At 42.0% G+C, this 15,835-nt stretch overlaps 1 protein-coding gene and 1 long non-coding RNA gene across 3 annotated transcripts in view; one reads left to right on the plus strand and one right to left on the minus strand.

Annotated features, from left to right (window-relative positions):
* Positions 1-11,035, minus strand: part of NXPE3 (neurexophilin and PC-esterase domain family member 3) — a 58,350-nt gene extending 47,315 nt beyond the window's left edge. Inside the window, exon 1 of one of the 2 annotated variants that reach the window (XM_036445049.2) lies at positions 10,931-11,035. The gene's annotated coding sequence lies outside the window, so the exon portion shown is untranslated. Of the gene's footprint in view, positions 1-10,466; positions 10,709-10,930 lie in introns of those variants that run through there. The other variant, XM_045584021.1, reaches the window with a different exon arrangement.
* LOC118722906 lies at positions 5,443-13,221 on the plus strand. The gene is made up of 3 exons (XR_004989164.1): positions 5,443-5,534; positions 12,848-12,851; positions 13,129-13,221. It is a non-coding gene; the product is annotated as an uncharacterized LOC118722906 (long non-coding RNA).
* Positions 13,222-15,835: the final 2,614 nt, after the last annotated feature.

A 15,835-nucleotide genomic window follows, 5' to 3' on the forward strand; every position in this document is an offset into this window, starting at 1 on the left:
AATAGCCATAGCAATCTTGAGAAAAAAAGAACAAAGTTGGAGGTATCAGAGAACAAAATTGTAGGTAAACACAGTATTTACCTCCTCCCACAACCACATCAAAACTACAACTACACTACAGAATAACCATCATTCAGAACCACTTAAAATCAAGCAGAATGGAAGTTCTACAAGCACAAAATTAAAGAAGCCACATCACATCAGGTAGGAGGGGCAGAGACATGGAAGGGCTGGTCCCACACCCATGTGTGGTGGATAAAAATCAGGGAAGATATGTCAACTGTGTATATTCCCCCCTGAGGAGCAAGGGGTCCCAGTCCCACATCAGGTCCCCCAGCTCAAGGTTTCAGTGGCCCCCATAACTTCTGGCGTTAAAAACCAGTGTGGATTGAGGAGGGAGGCTGAAGCTGCTGGAACCCCAGGTAGGTCCTCTTGAAAGGGCTCATGCATGGACTTGCTCAGACTTACCCCCTCTAAGCTCCAGCGCAGGGGCAGCAACTTGAGAAGTACCAGAGACATACCGAGAGGAACTGGATTGTGTGACATCAGGGTGAGAGCTGGAGGGACAGCTTTCTCCGAGACAGAAATGCTGGCAAAAGCCATTTTTCCTTTGATGAGCCCTTTCCCAACAGAGCCAGCATTTGGGCGCCATAGACATTTGAGAGCCCATCCATCTAGCTCCCACTGTTGATTCCTGGAGATGCTGTCCCACCCAGCTTTTGAGTCCATTCTAGTTGTTTCCAGTGGCTTTACCGTAGGAATGGCCTGTCTTGGCTCAGGCTTCAGATTTTCCTAAAAATATCTCAAACAAGCAGCCATCTGGTCTTAATGAGCCCCATACCTATCTCTAAGTGGCCCCAGGCTAAGCACTAGCAGCAGCCAGCCTTGGTTTACAGCATGGCCTTACCTGGGCACCTCCAATCCCAGCACAAGAAGCAGCCATCTGAAGATCTCTTTGTAAGTTATGCCTTTGTAACACAGGTGATGGCTGACCTTAGCTTGCACCTCCCGGGAGGTCTCAGAGCCAGCACACCCAGTGGACAGCTTCAGACCACATCAAAGTACCACCAACCAATCACCTGTACAAGTGACACACTCAAAGGGTGGACTCAGTGGGTACCAGAGCACTGCTGAATTAAGTCCTGCTCTGTGTGATAAACCCCTGCACAGCTGATCCACCAAGGTGGATTAAAGGTCAGGGGTCAGTGGTCACAGCCAGTCCTTGCAGCTGATCAGCCTGAGTAAATCCCTCCCATTAACATGCCAACAGCAATCTAGACTCAATTACAACAAAGGGATATACAACTTAAGAGGGGTGTATACCTCAAGTGCCCAGCTGGGGTGGTTAGGAAGGCTATATATACCACTGGAGCTATAGGACACCTACTATATCAGGTCACAATATGAAGCCTAGGAGGCATAGCAGCTTAATACACAGAAACAAACACAGGGAGGCAGTCAAAATGAGGAGACAAAGAAACATGTCTCAAATGAAAGAACAGGACAAAACTCCAGAAAAAGAACTAAACAAAATGGAGACAATCCACCAGATGCAGAGTTCAAAACACTAGTTATAAGGATGCTCGAGGAACTTAGTGAGGACCACAACAGCCTAAAAAAAGAACCAATCAGAAATAAAAGATGCACTAAATGAAATAAAGAAAATTTAAAGGGAACCAACAGTAAAGCAAATGTAGCTGAGAATCAAACCATCAATTTGGAATATAAGGAAGCAAAAGCACCCAATCAGAACAGCAAAAAGAAAAAAGAGCCCTAACAGGTTTGGCTCACTGGATAGAGCATCGGTCTGTGGACTGAAGGGTCCCGGGTTCAATTCTGGTAAAGGGCATGCGCCTCAGTTGCAAACTCAATCCCTGGCAACCGGGAGGCAACCAATTGATGTTTCTCTCTCACATCAATGTTTCTCTTTCTCTGTCTCTCCCCCTCTTTCTAAAAATCAATGGGAAAATATCCTCAGGTGAGGATTAACAACAGCAAGAATCTAAGAAAATGAGAATAGTGTAAGGAACCTCTGGGACAACTTCAAGTGTACCCACATTTGCATCATGGAATGTGAAGAGCTGGAAGAAAAAGAGACAGAGTGAGAAATTAAAAACGTATTTGAAAACTAATGACAGAAAACTTCCCTAACTTGGTGAAGGAAATAGACATAAAAGTCCAGGAAGCACAGAGGAGTCTCAAACAAGATGAACCCTAAAGATTTTATACTCTTTCCTGACCTATGTTGTATTTTTCTGACCCTAATCCCCTTTTCCTGCAGAATCAATCTGAGTAAGGAGGTAGAAGCAGCAATAAACACTGACCAGTTTTCACTTTGCCAGGCTGGCCAAGCAGCCTACCCGGAGAGCACTGAGAAAGGCTGTGTAAGATGGGACCTGTGGTCCTAATAAAATGAAAAAGGACACTTTACTCCATCTTGGAGTCATATAACTGACACCGAGGATTTACTATGATTGCTCTTTTTTATTCTCTTGCTGTCAGCTCCAAGGAATGATGTCCTTACTATAGAGCCAAAGCCATTTTAGGGGCCAGGAGCATGAGCCACAGCAGGAAGGCTGTGGAAGCCATGGCTACTGGACACAGCCCTGCATTCTATGCAGCCCTGTACAGAGATGGCATGTGCTTGGCCATGCATCCCCTCTCCCCCACCCATGCTATTGGTTTTGTGTCCTGGCTGGGAATGGGGGTTCTTCCCAAGGTGAGTCTCTAAACACAAGATATTGTGAGCAGCCTAAGTCCCTTGAAAGGTTTCTTCATTTCTTTCTTGTTGGGTAACTTAGCACCAGTTCTTGGGCAAGAATGTGAGTTCCTTTTCAGGGCTTTGGTTTTCACTCTGTTTGGCTCTGCCCTTGGGAGGCTGCTTATTGAGTTCTTTTCCAAAGGAATGACCTCAGGAAGGGAATATTCAGCCAGCCTAACAAAAAACAAAGTAGCTACTTAGCACCCACCCAGTCAAGAAGAGACATCCCGGCTATCAAGTTCAACTCTCAACTACTCTTACAATAAGCCCTTAAGTGGCTGGTCATGGCTGATTCCACAGAGCCTATGGACAAATGCTAGGCCAGGGTTAATAGATGCAACAAAGGTCAAAATGACAGGATGGGGCAGGGAAATGTGACTAATGTGAGTAAAATCAGGTATTTTACTCTTGTAAGTCTTGAATGTATAAAGACTTTCAGGTGAGGCACCCTCATGATCAGCTTTAAATAGTTCTTTCAACCCTCAGTGAAGTAGTAAGATGAAGAAAAATCCATTTCTTTGGTTTGGTGCCTTTCTCACAGAGCCTGGAATAATAATAAGCCACTGGCCTACTTCCTCAACTGTCCTCCCTAAGTCCTTTAATACTCATAGCCCCAGCTCCTCACTGAAGTATTTTAATGATTGTCCTTTGACCTTCACAGCTCCTGTAGCCTCTTTACTGCTTTGACATTCAAATTATGTCAAATTATCTGACTACTCTTCCTGGGACGCTAGACACCTTTTTCCAGATTGAAAATATTTCCTTATTCTTAAGAAAAATACTAACCTTGAGCTCATTGAAGTAATCTTACTTTTTTTAATCAGACTTTGAAGTGTAAAGACTTAGAGAATTTTGCATTTCCTAGCCCAGTAGTCGGCAAACCGCGGCTCTTGAGCCACATGCAGCTCTTTGGCCCCTTGAGTGTGGCTCTTCCACAAAATACCACGGCCTGGGTGAATCTATTTTGAAGAAGTGGTATTAGAAGAAGTTTAAGTTTAAAAAATTTGGCTCTCAAAAGAAATTTCAATCGTTATACTGTTGCTATTTGGCTCTGTTGACTAATGAGTTTGCCGACCACTGTCCTAGCTCCATTCAAAAAGCACTCTTGGTTGTATGAATTTTTTCAACTCTAAGCAGCCCAGGGAAAAAGTAAACAAAAAGTGTGGGTGAAGGTCAAACTTTCTCATCAGTTTCTCCAAAGACTGGAAGCTTGCTCTTAAGGACATGAATGAGTATTAGGTTTTATTCAGTTTGTTATCTGACCAGAGCCTGCCTAACGGATGGCACAGGTCTTGGCATGAGGGAACTTATTCTGTATCATACAACCACAATTCTTTGTTGTTTTGCATAGGTGATGGAAATAAACACTAATTTCTTATAAAATTGTTATATTGCAAAAGAAAAAAAAAAGAAAGATTAACTCTAAGAGGCCCACACCAAGACAAATCATAATTAAAATGCAAAAAGTTAAGGACAAAGAGAGAATCTTAATAGCAGCAAGAGAAAAATAGTTTAAGTTACCTACCAGGGAGGTCCCTTATTTCTCAACAGAAACATTGCAGGCCAGAAGGGAGTGGCAAGAAATATTCAAAGAGATAAAAAGCAAGGTCCTACAACCAAGATTATCCTGCAAAGCTATCATTTAGAATTGATAGTCATATAAAGGGCTCCCAAGACAAGAAAAAGCTAAAGGAGTTTATCACCACCAAACCAGTATTACATGAAATGTTGAAGGGTCTTCTTGAAGAAGATAAAAAATGTGAATAATACAATGGCAAGAAATATATATCTATCAACAATTGAACTACAAACAAAATGAACAAGGAACAGAATCATAGATCAAGAACTTTATGTTGGTTGTCAGATGGAAAGTGGGGGGGAGAGAGGGCCGATTAACCAAATAACTTAAATGCATACATGCATAACCCATGGACATAGACAATAGTATGATGAAATCTGGGGGGAGGGGGAGGGTAGGGGGAGGGTAGAGTTGGTCAGTGGGGGAAAAAAGAGGACATCTGTAATACTTTGAACAATAAAGATAAATTTTTTTAAAAAAACAGCATGATACTGGCATAAAAACAAAAACATAAATCAATGGAACAGAACAGAGAGCCCAGAAATAAACCCATGACTTTATGGTCAATTAATAAATGACAAAGGAGGCAAAAACATACAATGGGAAAAAGACAGTCTATTCAATAAATGATAATGGGGAAACTGGACAGATATTATACATGCAAAAAAAAAAATGAAACTAGACCACCCTCTTACACTATATACAAAAATAAAATCAAAGTGAATTAAAGACTCAAAGCCATAAAACTCCTAGAAGAAAACATAAGCAATAGCATTTTGAACATTTCTCTTAGCAATCTGTTTTTTGACATATCTCCTCAGGCAAGGGAAACAAAAAAATAAACAAACAAATAGACATCAAACTAGAAAGTTTTTAGATAGCAAAGAAAACTATCAACAAAAAGAAAAGACAATCTACTGAATGGAAGAAGATATTCACTAATGATATATATGATAAGGGGTTAACACCCAAAATTTATAAAGAACTCGAACAACTAAATACAAAATAACAATATAATTAAAAAATGGGCAAGAACCTAAAAAGATACTTCTCCAAAGAAGACATACAGATGGCCAACAGACATTTGAAAAGAAGCTCACTGTTACTAATCACCAGAGAAATGCAAATTAAAGCCACAATGAGATATCACCTCACACCTGTCAGAATGGCTATCATCAATATATTAACAAACAAGTGTTGATGAGGATGTAAAGAAAATGGAACCCTCCTACACTGTTGGCAGAAATACAAACTGGTGCAGCCATTATGAACAAGTCAGAAATGTCGTCATAAAATTTAAAGTGGAACTGCTTTATGATCCAGCAAAGCCATTTCTGAGTATATATCTGCAAAAAATCAAAATACTAACTTGAAAGAATATATGCATCCTTATGTTCATTGCAGCATTATTTACAAAGATCAAGATATGGAAGCAACCCAAGCACCTTTCAATAGACAAGAATATAAGGTTCTCCCTCCTCCCAACTGGTGGGCGGAGTTATGAGATTACTGACATCTGTCACAGAGACATCCCCAAGACATTGAGCCACCAATCAGTGCATGCCAAAGTGTCCTGGAGCCCACCCCTTCCTGTTCTGCCCTGGATCCAACCCTCTCCTGTTCCTCCCCTTAAAAAGACCCCCAGACCAGCCACGTGTTGCTGATCCTCCATTTCCAGGTGGCAGCCCGGCTGGGTCCATCCCCCTTCCCACTCCTTCAATTCTGATTTTTCTACCTCCCTAATGAGACCCGTTCATTACTGGGGAATAAACTTTACTTTAAAATATTTTGGTGGTCAGTTTCCTGCGCCTCAAACCTTACAAAGAAGATAAAAAAAAAAGCTCTGTTACATATATACAATAGACCAGTGTTTTTCAACCTTTTTTGGGCAAAGGCACACTTGTTTCATGAAAAAAATCACGAGGCACACCACCATTAGAAAATGTTAAAAAAAATTTAACTCTGCCTATATTGACTATATATAAAGTAATTCTCTTGAATAGGAATCAAACACAAAGAAAGTATTTTATAATTACTTTATTATGAAATATTAAGTAAACAAAATAGTGAAAAATTATAAAATTCTTGTCTTGTCTGCACCTACGGCACACCAGGCAACATCTCGCGGCACACTAGTGTGCCGCGGAACAGCGGTTGAAAAACGCTGCAATAGACAATCACTTGACCATAAAAAAGAAAAAAAAAGAAATCTTACCATTTGCAACACTGTCAATGGATGAAGAAGGTATTATGCTCAGAGAAATAAGTCAGTAAGAGAAAGACAAATACCATATAATTTCATTTATATATGGAATCTAAAGGACAAAATAAACAAAAAACAAAATAGAAACAGATTCATAGATATGAAAAAACAAACTGATGGTTGCCAGAGGGGAGGGGACTGGGGGGAGTGGGTGAAAAAGGTGGAGAGATTAAGAAGTATGAACTGGTAGTTACAAAATAATCACAGCCATGTGGAGTACTGCATAGGAAATATAGACAATAATACTACAATGACTGTATAGTGCTTAGCGGCTACTATAAATATCAGGGGAAACTCTTTGTAAAGTATATGACTGTTTAACCACTATGCTGTACACCTGAAACTAATATAAAATAATAATGAATGTAAACTATAATTGAAAATAAAATTTAAGTTAATAAATAATGAAAAGGTTTCAAAGTGTAAAAAAAATATGTCACAGGTTTCTGTGATTTTCTTACAAATGTTAAAAGTAGGCCATTATAACAAAACGCTATTTGCAAAGAGAGCAGAAGAATATCCTTTAGTATCTCAAATTGCCTTAGAATTAAGAACAAGAATGCTAGATGGGAATGACTCTAGAATGATGTTTCCTAAATCACCCAAAAAATAAAAACATATAATAAACATATCTTACCTTTTTTTTGAAATTTCCAGTTCCCAAGAAAAGATGCTTATTAGAACTAAAAATTAAAATTGACATCTAAATTTATTTCCAATGTAAAGTCCTGATCTCAACCAATCATAACAGTAGCCCTTATCTTGCCACATGCTGATTTTTTTTTTTTCATTTTTATACCATTTTTCTTGTTGCAACAGAGATAAGCACATAATGTAGAGGTTAAAGGGATTGAAATGAAGTAAAGAAAAACATATTTGAAATCAAGAATACAATTTTATAGCAGACATGTACATAGACTTCAGGACAAGATAGTGAGAGGAGTGGAGATAGGAACATTTCCTTTCCTATCAATAAAAAACAGTAGCTGGCTATTTATATACATAAATATGGCAAATCACCCGCAGAATTTAGCTGAAGATGAAAACTTTACAAATAGCAATATAAATGAAAAAAAAACATATATAAACCAAAGGTAAAAACTTCATGTGTCATTTTTCTTAAAGTGTAGAATGATTGAAGGAGAACCAAGATGGTGGTGTAGGTGAACACTATTATGCACTGCCTCCCACAAACACATCAAAATTACAACTAAAATACATCCAGAACCACCTGAAATTAAGTCCTATAACTAGAGAATGAAGTCCTACAACTAGAGAAGTAAAGAAGAAAGCACATTGAGACTGGTAGGAGGGTTGGAGGAGTAAAACTGCCTGGTCCAACAACCACATGTGGCATTTTTTTAATCAGGAGGGATATTTAGACTGCAGAGGCCTCCCGTGAGGAACAAGAGGTCTCAGCCCCACACCAGACCCCCAGCCCTAGGTTCCAGAACCTGGAAGAGTAGTCCCTGTAACATCTGGCTGTAAAAACTAGAAGGAGTTGTGTCTAAGTGACACAGAGGCTGCTGGAGACCCAGGCAGTTCCACTTAAAGGGCCAACACAAGGACCTACTTGGATTCGCTCTCTCTGAGGCAGTAGGTTGGGGGGATTCAGAGACATAAGGGGGAGAACCAGATTGTCATTGGAGCAAGAACTTGGGGGCAGCTTTCTCCAAGACAGGGGTACTCACAGGGATCATTGTTCCTATGTTCATACCTCCCCCATCACATAGCTGACTGGCAGCCATATGTGAGTTTCCATTAGCCTGATTCACACTGTTCACTTAGCCTGGTGACTCCCTGAGACCACACGCCATTCAATTTGCAATCCCACCCACGCTATTTGCAGTGGTTTTTCCACATGAATGGCCTGTCCTGGCTCAGGCTTCAGCCTTTCTAAATTCTCTCAAGTGGCAGCTGGCATCAGCATGCCCCATCCTCTTAATAAGAGGCCCAAGACCTAGCAATAGCACCTGCCTGCCTTGCTTCACAGCACACCTCATGTGGGAATTCTAAGCCCAACACAAGTAGCAGTCATCAGCAGATTGCTCTGTAGCTCCTGCAAGGTGGCCCCAGGCAATGACGGACTTTGTACCTCCAGGGAGTCCCCAGACCCAGTGCACCCCGTGGACTTCAGACCACACCAGACCACACCAGATTGCCACAAGTGGCACACTCAAGAGGCAGACTTGGTCAGCACCAAAGCCTACTAAAGCAAGTCCTACTCTCTAGGGGTGTCTCCTGCACAGCAGCTCTTCCACTGTAGTCGCAGCTGGTCCTCACAGCCAAGAGGCCTGGAGGTCAATTCCTCGCATGATGCAAACAGCAATCAAGGCTCAACTACAAAAAGACTGTGCACACAGCCCCACAGGGGTGCACCTAGAGTGCCCAGCTCAGGTGACTAGGGAAGCTGAATCGCTGGGCCCTACAGAACACCTACTACACATAGCCACTTTATCAATTCCAGGAGATAAAGCAGCTCTACTTAATAAATAGAAGCAAACACAGGGAAGCAGCAAAAATGTGGAGACAAAGGAACATGTAACAAATGAAAGAATAGAAGAAATATCCAGAAAAACAACTAAATGAAATGGGAGCAAGCAAACTACTGGATATAGAGTTCAAAACAATGGTTATAAGGATGTTTAAGGATTTTAATGAGAGCTTGGACGGACTTAGTGAGAATTTCAAGGATCTTAGTGAGAATTTCAAAGACATGTAAAAGGACCAGTCACAAATTAAGCTGAAATAAATAATAATTTACAGGGATTCAAAAGTAGAGCATTCTGAGAATCAAATCAATGATTTGGATTAAGAGGAAGCAAAAAATACCCAATCAAAAAAGAAAAAAAAGAAAAAAGAAGATATGTAAGGAGCCTCTGGGACTTCATGTATACCAACATTTGCATTATGGGATGCCACAAGGGAAGAGAGAGGGCCTGCAGAGGAGGGCGGGAAATTAAAAATCTATTTGAAGAAAAAATGACAGAAAACTTCCCCTGTCTGGTGAAAGGAATGAACTTACAAGTCCAGGAAGCACAAAGTGTCCCAAACAAGAGGAATCCAAAATGGCCCACCCCAAGACACATCATAATTAAAATGCCAAAGGTTAAATACAGCGAGAGAATCCTAAAACTAACAAGAGAAAAGTAGTTAGCTACCTACAAGAGAATGCAGCTTTTAATAAAGGTCTGGAGATGATTATAATGGGCAGGGTGGTAACAGAACCACTAGTACGGGGTGGCCAGAGAATGTTATTTGTAACGCTTGGGCAGGGATGACCTTTCTGAAATGTTAGAATTGAAGCTTACATTGTATCCTCAGGGCACCCCAATTCTGAGGCACAGGGGACAGACAGCCAGGTTAGAGATCTACCCCTTTGTTTCCATTCTCAGTAACAAACAACAGCACTTTATCAGCCCCAGAGAGTGTGAAGATAACAAGACGTGGGAGAGAAGATACTCAACAATCAAAGAGAAGCAGAACCCGACACTATGGAAAAAAAACAGTGTTGCTACCACCTCCACCGTGGAATCAGACAAAGTATCAGGGTCGGGGAATCCTGCCAGCGTCCAAGCACACTCTAATGTTCCAGATAATTAACTGCAGTGTGGATAGGGGAGGCTCATCAGAGCAGTGTGACTCCTCCCTCATCTTGAGGAAATGTGACAGCGGTCTTTCTTTAGCGTAAATAATGAAAAGCAATAAAAAAGTTTACAAACAGGCAAGTACACACAATGGAAAACACAACAACCCCCGTCTGAGAATCCCTCTTCCCACCGTACGGGCCTTTGATGGAGCGGAGATGGGCAACAGGCCACGCGGTCTCCACATCAAGTCAAACTCGTTTTACCCACTACGACCTGAATCAGCTGTCAGCAAGGCCAGAACAGTCCCCGCGGGGGCCCAGGGCAGCACTGAGACCCGAGATGGAGCTGCAGGGCGGGGGCGGGGTGCCCAGCGCCGGTCCCCAGCTCCGGCTCCGGGGCGCTGCGGCTGCACTGCACGGGCCCGCGGTGCAGCGCGTCGGGAACGGGGAGGATGGAGATGCTTTCCCAGCCCCGGCTCCAACTACTCGGGTCCCAGCCTGGGACAAGGGCGGCCCGGGACTCCACCCCTGCCCCCGCCGCGGGCCGGAGCCTCTCCTCTCCGGCGCCCACGCCCCCAGCCCCGCCTCCTGCAGCTGCACAACCTCGGCTGCAGGCGGGGGACGGGGACTCAGAGGCGGCGCGTGCGGAGGGGGGACCTTGGAAGCCGAGCGCGAGGAGCCGGCAACGGGCAGCAGAGGCAGCCGGGCGCCCGCACACAGCACGCAGCCCGCACTCACCTGCAGGCTCCCCGCGGGGCGCCGACTGAGGCTGCGCTCCGCACCGGGATGCGGCCGCTGGGCCCCGCTTCGTGACCCGCTACGTCTCACCGCGCCCCGGACTGCGATTGGCCGCGCTCCGGGAGGGGCGGGCCCAGGACTTCAGAGGCCGCCGCCGCGGCGCCAAGCGGGGGCGGGGCGCGAAGGGGCGGAGCCGGGAGCCCAGCCCCGAAGCTGTTATCTCCGCTGGCCTGTCCCGCGGCTACTGCCCCGGGGCCTGACCTCTTGGCCTTCTGGGGCCCAGCTCCTCGCTGCCTCCAGACAGTCAGGGTTTCCCCTGGAGGATCCGTTTCAAGTCTTTTCTTGTCTGCGAGAAGACCAGACCGAAGAGGCCCCTATTTGTGGCCGAATGTTTTATAGTTCCGTGTGTCAAGGAAACACGATTTACTAATTAGGGGCTGAACTATCTGTACTTCGAAATAAACGAGATGACTAATGAAAAGGGCCCAGCGCGGCATCCCAAATCTCTTCCTCTTGAATTCCCTATCTCAGATTATGACACACAGCATAACAAATTTCTAAATATATGTATGCTATGATATAAAACAAAACAAAAAACTGGTCATTTCTGACTTGTCTGAAAAAAATAGTTTAGATGGTAATGTTACCAAACTTTATTTCTTTAAGTAAAGCAAAGCATGGTTCCTAAGATTAGATAAGCAAAAGCAAATTAAACCTGTTTCTGATGCAGCTAGCTTGGGGGCTATTCACCAGCAAATCTGACTACCTATCTGATGGCAAATGTTGTAGAACCGAGTTCATTCAGTTCCTGATCTGGTTCCTTTGTTTCTTCCTTTTGAACAGGAAGTGAAATAAAGATCAGAGCAGAAATAAATGACATAGAGACTAAAAACAACAACAATACAAAGCATCAATGAAACCAAGAGCTTATTCTTTGAAACAATGAAAACAAGATTGATGAATATTTAGCCAGAAAACTTGAATTGGCTGATAACAACTAATGAAATTGAAGCAGTAATAAAACAAAACTCTTAGCAGCCAAAACCGGTTTGGCTCAGTGAATAGAGCGGCCTGCGGACTGAAAGGTCCCAGGTTCGATTCCAGTCAAGGGCATGTACCTTGGTGTGGGCACATCCCCAGTAGGGGGTGTGCAAGAGGCTGCTGATCCATGATTCTCTCTCATCGATCGATGTTTCTAACTCTCTATCCCTCTCTCTTCCTCTCTGTAAAAAATCAATAAAATATATTTTTTTAAAAAACAAAAATCTCTTAGCAAAAAACAGTCCTGGACCAGATGACTTCACACCAAGTTTTACCAAACATTCAAAGCAGAATTAACACCTATTCTCTTCAAACATTTTCAAAAAATTCTAGCTCTTTTTACAAGATAAACATTACCCTAATTCCCAAACCAGATAAAGACACTACAAAGAAAGAAAATTATAGGCCAATATCTCTGATGAACATAGATGTTAAGTATCAGATCCAGTCAAATATCAGATCCAGCCAAAACCGGTTTGGCTCAGTGGATAGAGTGTGGCCCTGTGGACTGAAAGGTCCCAGGTTCAATTCCAGTCAAAATCATGTACCATGGTTGTGGGCACATCCTTGGTAGGGGGTGTGCAGGAGGCAGCTGGTTGATGTTTCTCTCTCATCGATGTTTCTAGCTCTCTATTCCTCTCTCTTTCTTTCTGTAAAAAATCAATAAAATATATATATTTTTAAAAATATCAGATCCAACAATGCATGAGCAAGTGGGATTTATTCCATGGATGCAAGGCTGGCACAATAAATGCAAATCAATAAATTTGCTATGTCACATAAACAAAATGAATGATAAAACTCACATGATCATATCAATAGATACAGAAAAAGCATTTGAGAAATCCAGCACCCATTTTTTATTAAAGCTCTCAGCAAAGTGGGATTAGAGAGAACATATATCAACTTAATAAAAGCCATGTATAATAAACCTACAGTCAACATTATAGTCAATGGTCAAAAACTAAAAGCCTTTCTCTTAAGAACTTTCACCACTTTTATTCAAGATAGTACTTCTCCAACGAGGATATACAGATTGCTATTAGACATATGAAAAAAATGCTCAACATCACCAATAATATTAAATGCCAATTAAAATAATCAGGCATCACCTAACACATGCCAGAATGGCTACACTCAATAAATCAACAAATAAGTGCTGGTGAGAATGTGGAAAAAAGGGAACCCTAGAACACTGCAGGTAGGAGTGCAGATTGGTACAGCCACTGTGGAAAACAGTATGGAATTTCTTTTAAAAAAAAATAAAATAAAAATGGAACTGCTGGGGTCTGGCCAATTGGACTGAGTGAGACAGGCCAGACACTCCCCAGGGCCCTCCCATGGTTCCTCCCCAGCCCCGATTGTGCACCAGTGGGGTCCCTAGGCTGCCCTCTTGCAATCTGGGATCCCTCTGGGGATGTCAGAGATCCGGTTTCAGACTGATCCTACTCAAGGCAGGAGCTGACCCCTGGTGGTCAGTGTACTCCCACAGGGGTGGCAGGAGCTTCTCCCTCCTCCACAGCACCTCTTCAGCATGTCCAGCTGATGGCCATCCTCCGAGGGCCCTGGACTGTGAGAGGACACAGGCCGGGCTGAGGGAAATGGCCTCTCCTCCAGTGCACAAATTTCGTGCATTGTGCCTCTAGTATAAAGAAAGAGAACATAACTAGAAAAAGTTATTCTGGTGGAGGTTTTTTGTTTTGTTTTGTTTTTAAGTGATGTAGATATTGAGGATCCTGGAGTTTTTTGTTGTTGTTGTTGTTTTGTGTGTTTTTTTAAAAACATATTTTATTGATTTTTTTACAGAGAGGAAGGGAGAGAGATAGAGAGCTAGAAACATTGATGAGAGAGAAACATCGACCAGCTGCCTCTTGCACACCCCCTACCGGGGATGTGCCTGCAACCAATATACATGCCCTTGACCAGAATCGAACCTGGGACCTTTCAGTCCGCAGACTGACACTCTATCACTGAGCCAAACAGGCTTTGGCGGATCCTGGAGTATTACTATGCCTCATTTTCCTTTTTATCTAATTTTTATATTTGACATAATACACTGTATTATTTCTAATATATAAATTATAATTAAGGTTATTTTAGCTTAATTTTCAATGTAAAGAAAAAAGTTTAAAGGTTGAGATAATTAAAAGAGTTGGAAATAAATGATAGATGTTAAGATGTTATATGTGTATATGTCAAGAAGAAAGAAATTATGTCATTCTGAGGGGAAATTAATCTAGTTGAGAATTCTGTGTTCCAAGCAAACATTTATTGAAAATTATATACCTTTTTTTTTTCTGAAATAATTTGTTTCATCACCAGAGTAATTACAGTCATTCATTCAACATATTTAAAGTAATAACTGATATTTTTAGCAATTGCTTTGTTTTTAATGCACCAGTCAAAATGAAAGTAAAATTATGTATGTACACAAATACCTCTGTACATAAATATACACAAATACTTTTGTAAAAGCAAAAATAAATTAAAATATTTCAAAGGATCAATATGTTAAATTGGGCTAGCATTAAACGAAAGAATCGCCTTTTAGCAGGTAATACATAATTCATGCTTAAAAGAGGATGCCTATTAACAAAAGCCTATACCAATTTATAGGGACTATAGAAACAATTTAGGAGAAAAGAAGAAAATAGTAATGATAGGTCAAAATTTTTTATGATGAATTCTTAATTCTAAACTATTATGGGTTTTTTTTAGGTGAGCACTGGATAGTAAATTAACACATTTGTAATTGAGAGTGATGTTGCTAGAGTCAGATCTAGTGTCGTGTAAAATGGATTTGTAACCCCTAGCTGCTTTGGCTCAGGCTGTAGAGTAGGGGTGTCGAACTCAATCAGAGAAGGGGCCAAAATCTAAAATCCAGCCTAAATCACGGGCCAAATGGTTTACTGAACAGTCATAAACTGTCATTGTGATGGAAACGCAGCGGAGTGCAGTGATGACAGCGCGGTGCGGGCCACATTTCAAGGCCTGGCGGGACAGATTTGGCCCGAGGGCCTTGTGTTTGACACATGTGCTGTAGAGTGTTGGCCTATGGACTGAAAGGTCCCAGGTTTGATTCCACTCAAGGGCACATGCCCAGGTTGCAGGCTCGATCCCCAGTCGGGGGCATGCAGGAGGCAGCCAATCAATGATTCTCTCATCATCAATGTTTCTATCTCTCTCTCTTCCTCTCCTTTCCTCTCTGAAATAAATAAAAATATATTTTTAAAAAATGAATTTGCAAGGCATCGAGGTAGGTGATATTTTCCACTGATATAATGATCAGAACTAGAAGTATAGCTTAGTAAATAAAAGCGAAATGTAGGGAAACAAAAATATATATCCAAAGAAGAAAAGTCAAAGTTAACCAGCCTCTGGTCCAAAGAGCTGATGATTTTGTCACTGAAAAATATTAAAAGTTATGAAGAAGTTAGGTTAGGTGAGAAAAGATGAGGTTGGCTTTGATGTGTGCGATTTAAAAGGTTCATGATAATTACGTTGAAGTGCCCAGAGGGAAAGATGAGGACTAATGTTAAATAGGAATTAGAAATTCTAACAAGATAGGAGATTCATTTAAATTACCTCAAATTGTGTATATTCCCTGTAAAAATACACCACCAAATAAGCATCTAAAAAATTTCAACAAACAAGACTTTATAGAACTACTAGAGGCCCAGTGCAGGAAATTCGGGCATGGGTAGGGGCCCTAGGCTTGGCCAGTGATCAGAAGGTGATCTGTGGGGAACCTGCATGTCTTCCCACTCCACTTTCCACCTTCGCGGGCAGCGGGAGAATCAATGTTTTCTCTCATTAACTCGGAAAAGCACGTCCTGTCACCCTCTGCCTGGCAGGAGTGCGGTA

Source organism: Pipistrellus kuhlii, unplaced genomic scaffold, assembly GCF_014108245.1.
Source record: "Pipistrellus kuhlii isolate mPipKuh1 unplaced genomic scaffold, mPipKuh1.p scaffold_m20_p_2, whole genome shotgun sequence".
In the NCBI taxonomy this organism is placed as follows: domain Eukaryota; kingdom Metazoa; phylum Chordata; class Mammalia; order Chiroptera; family Vespertilionidae; genus Pipistrellus; species Pipistrellus kuhlii.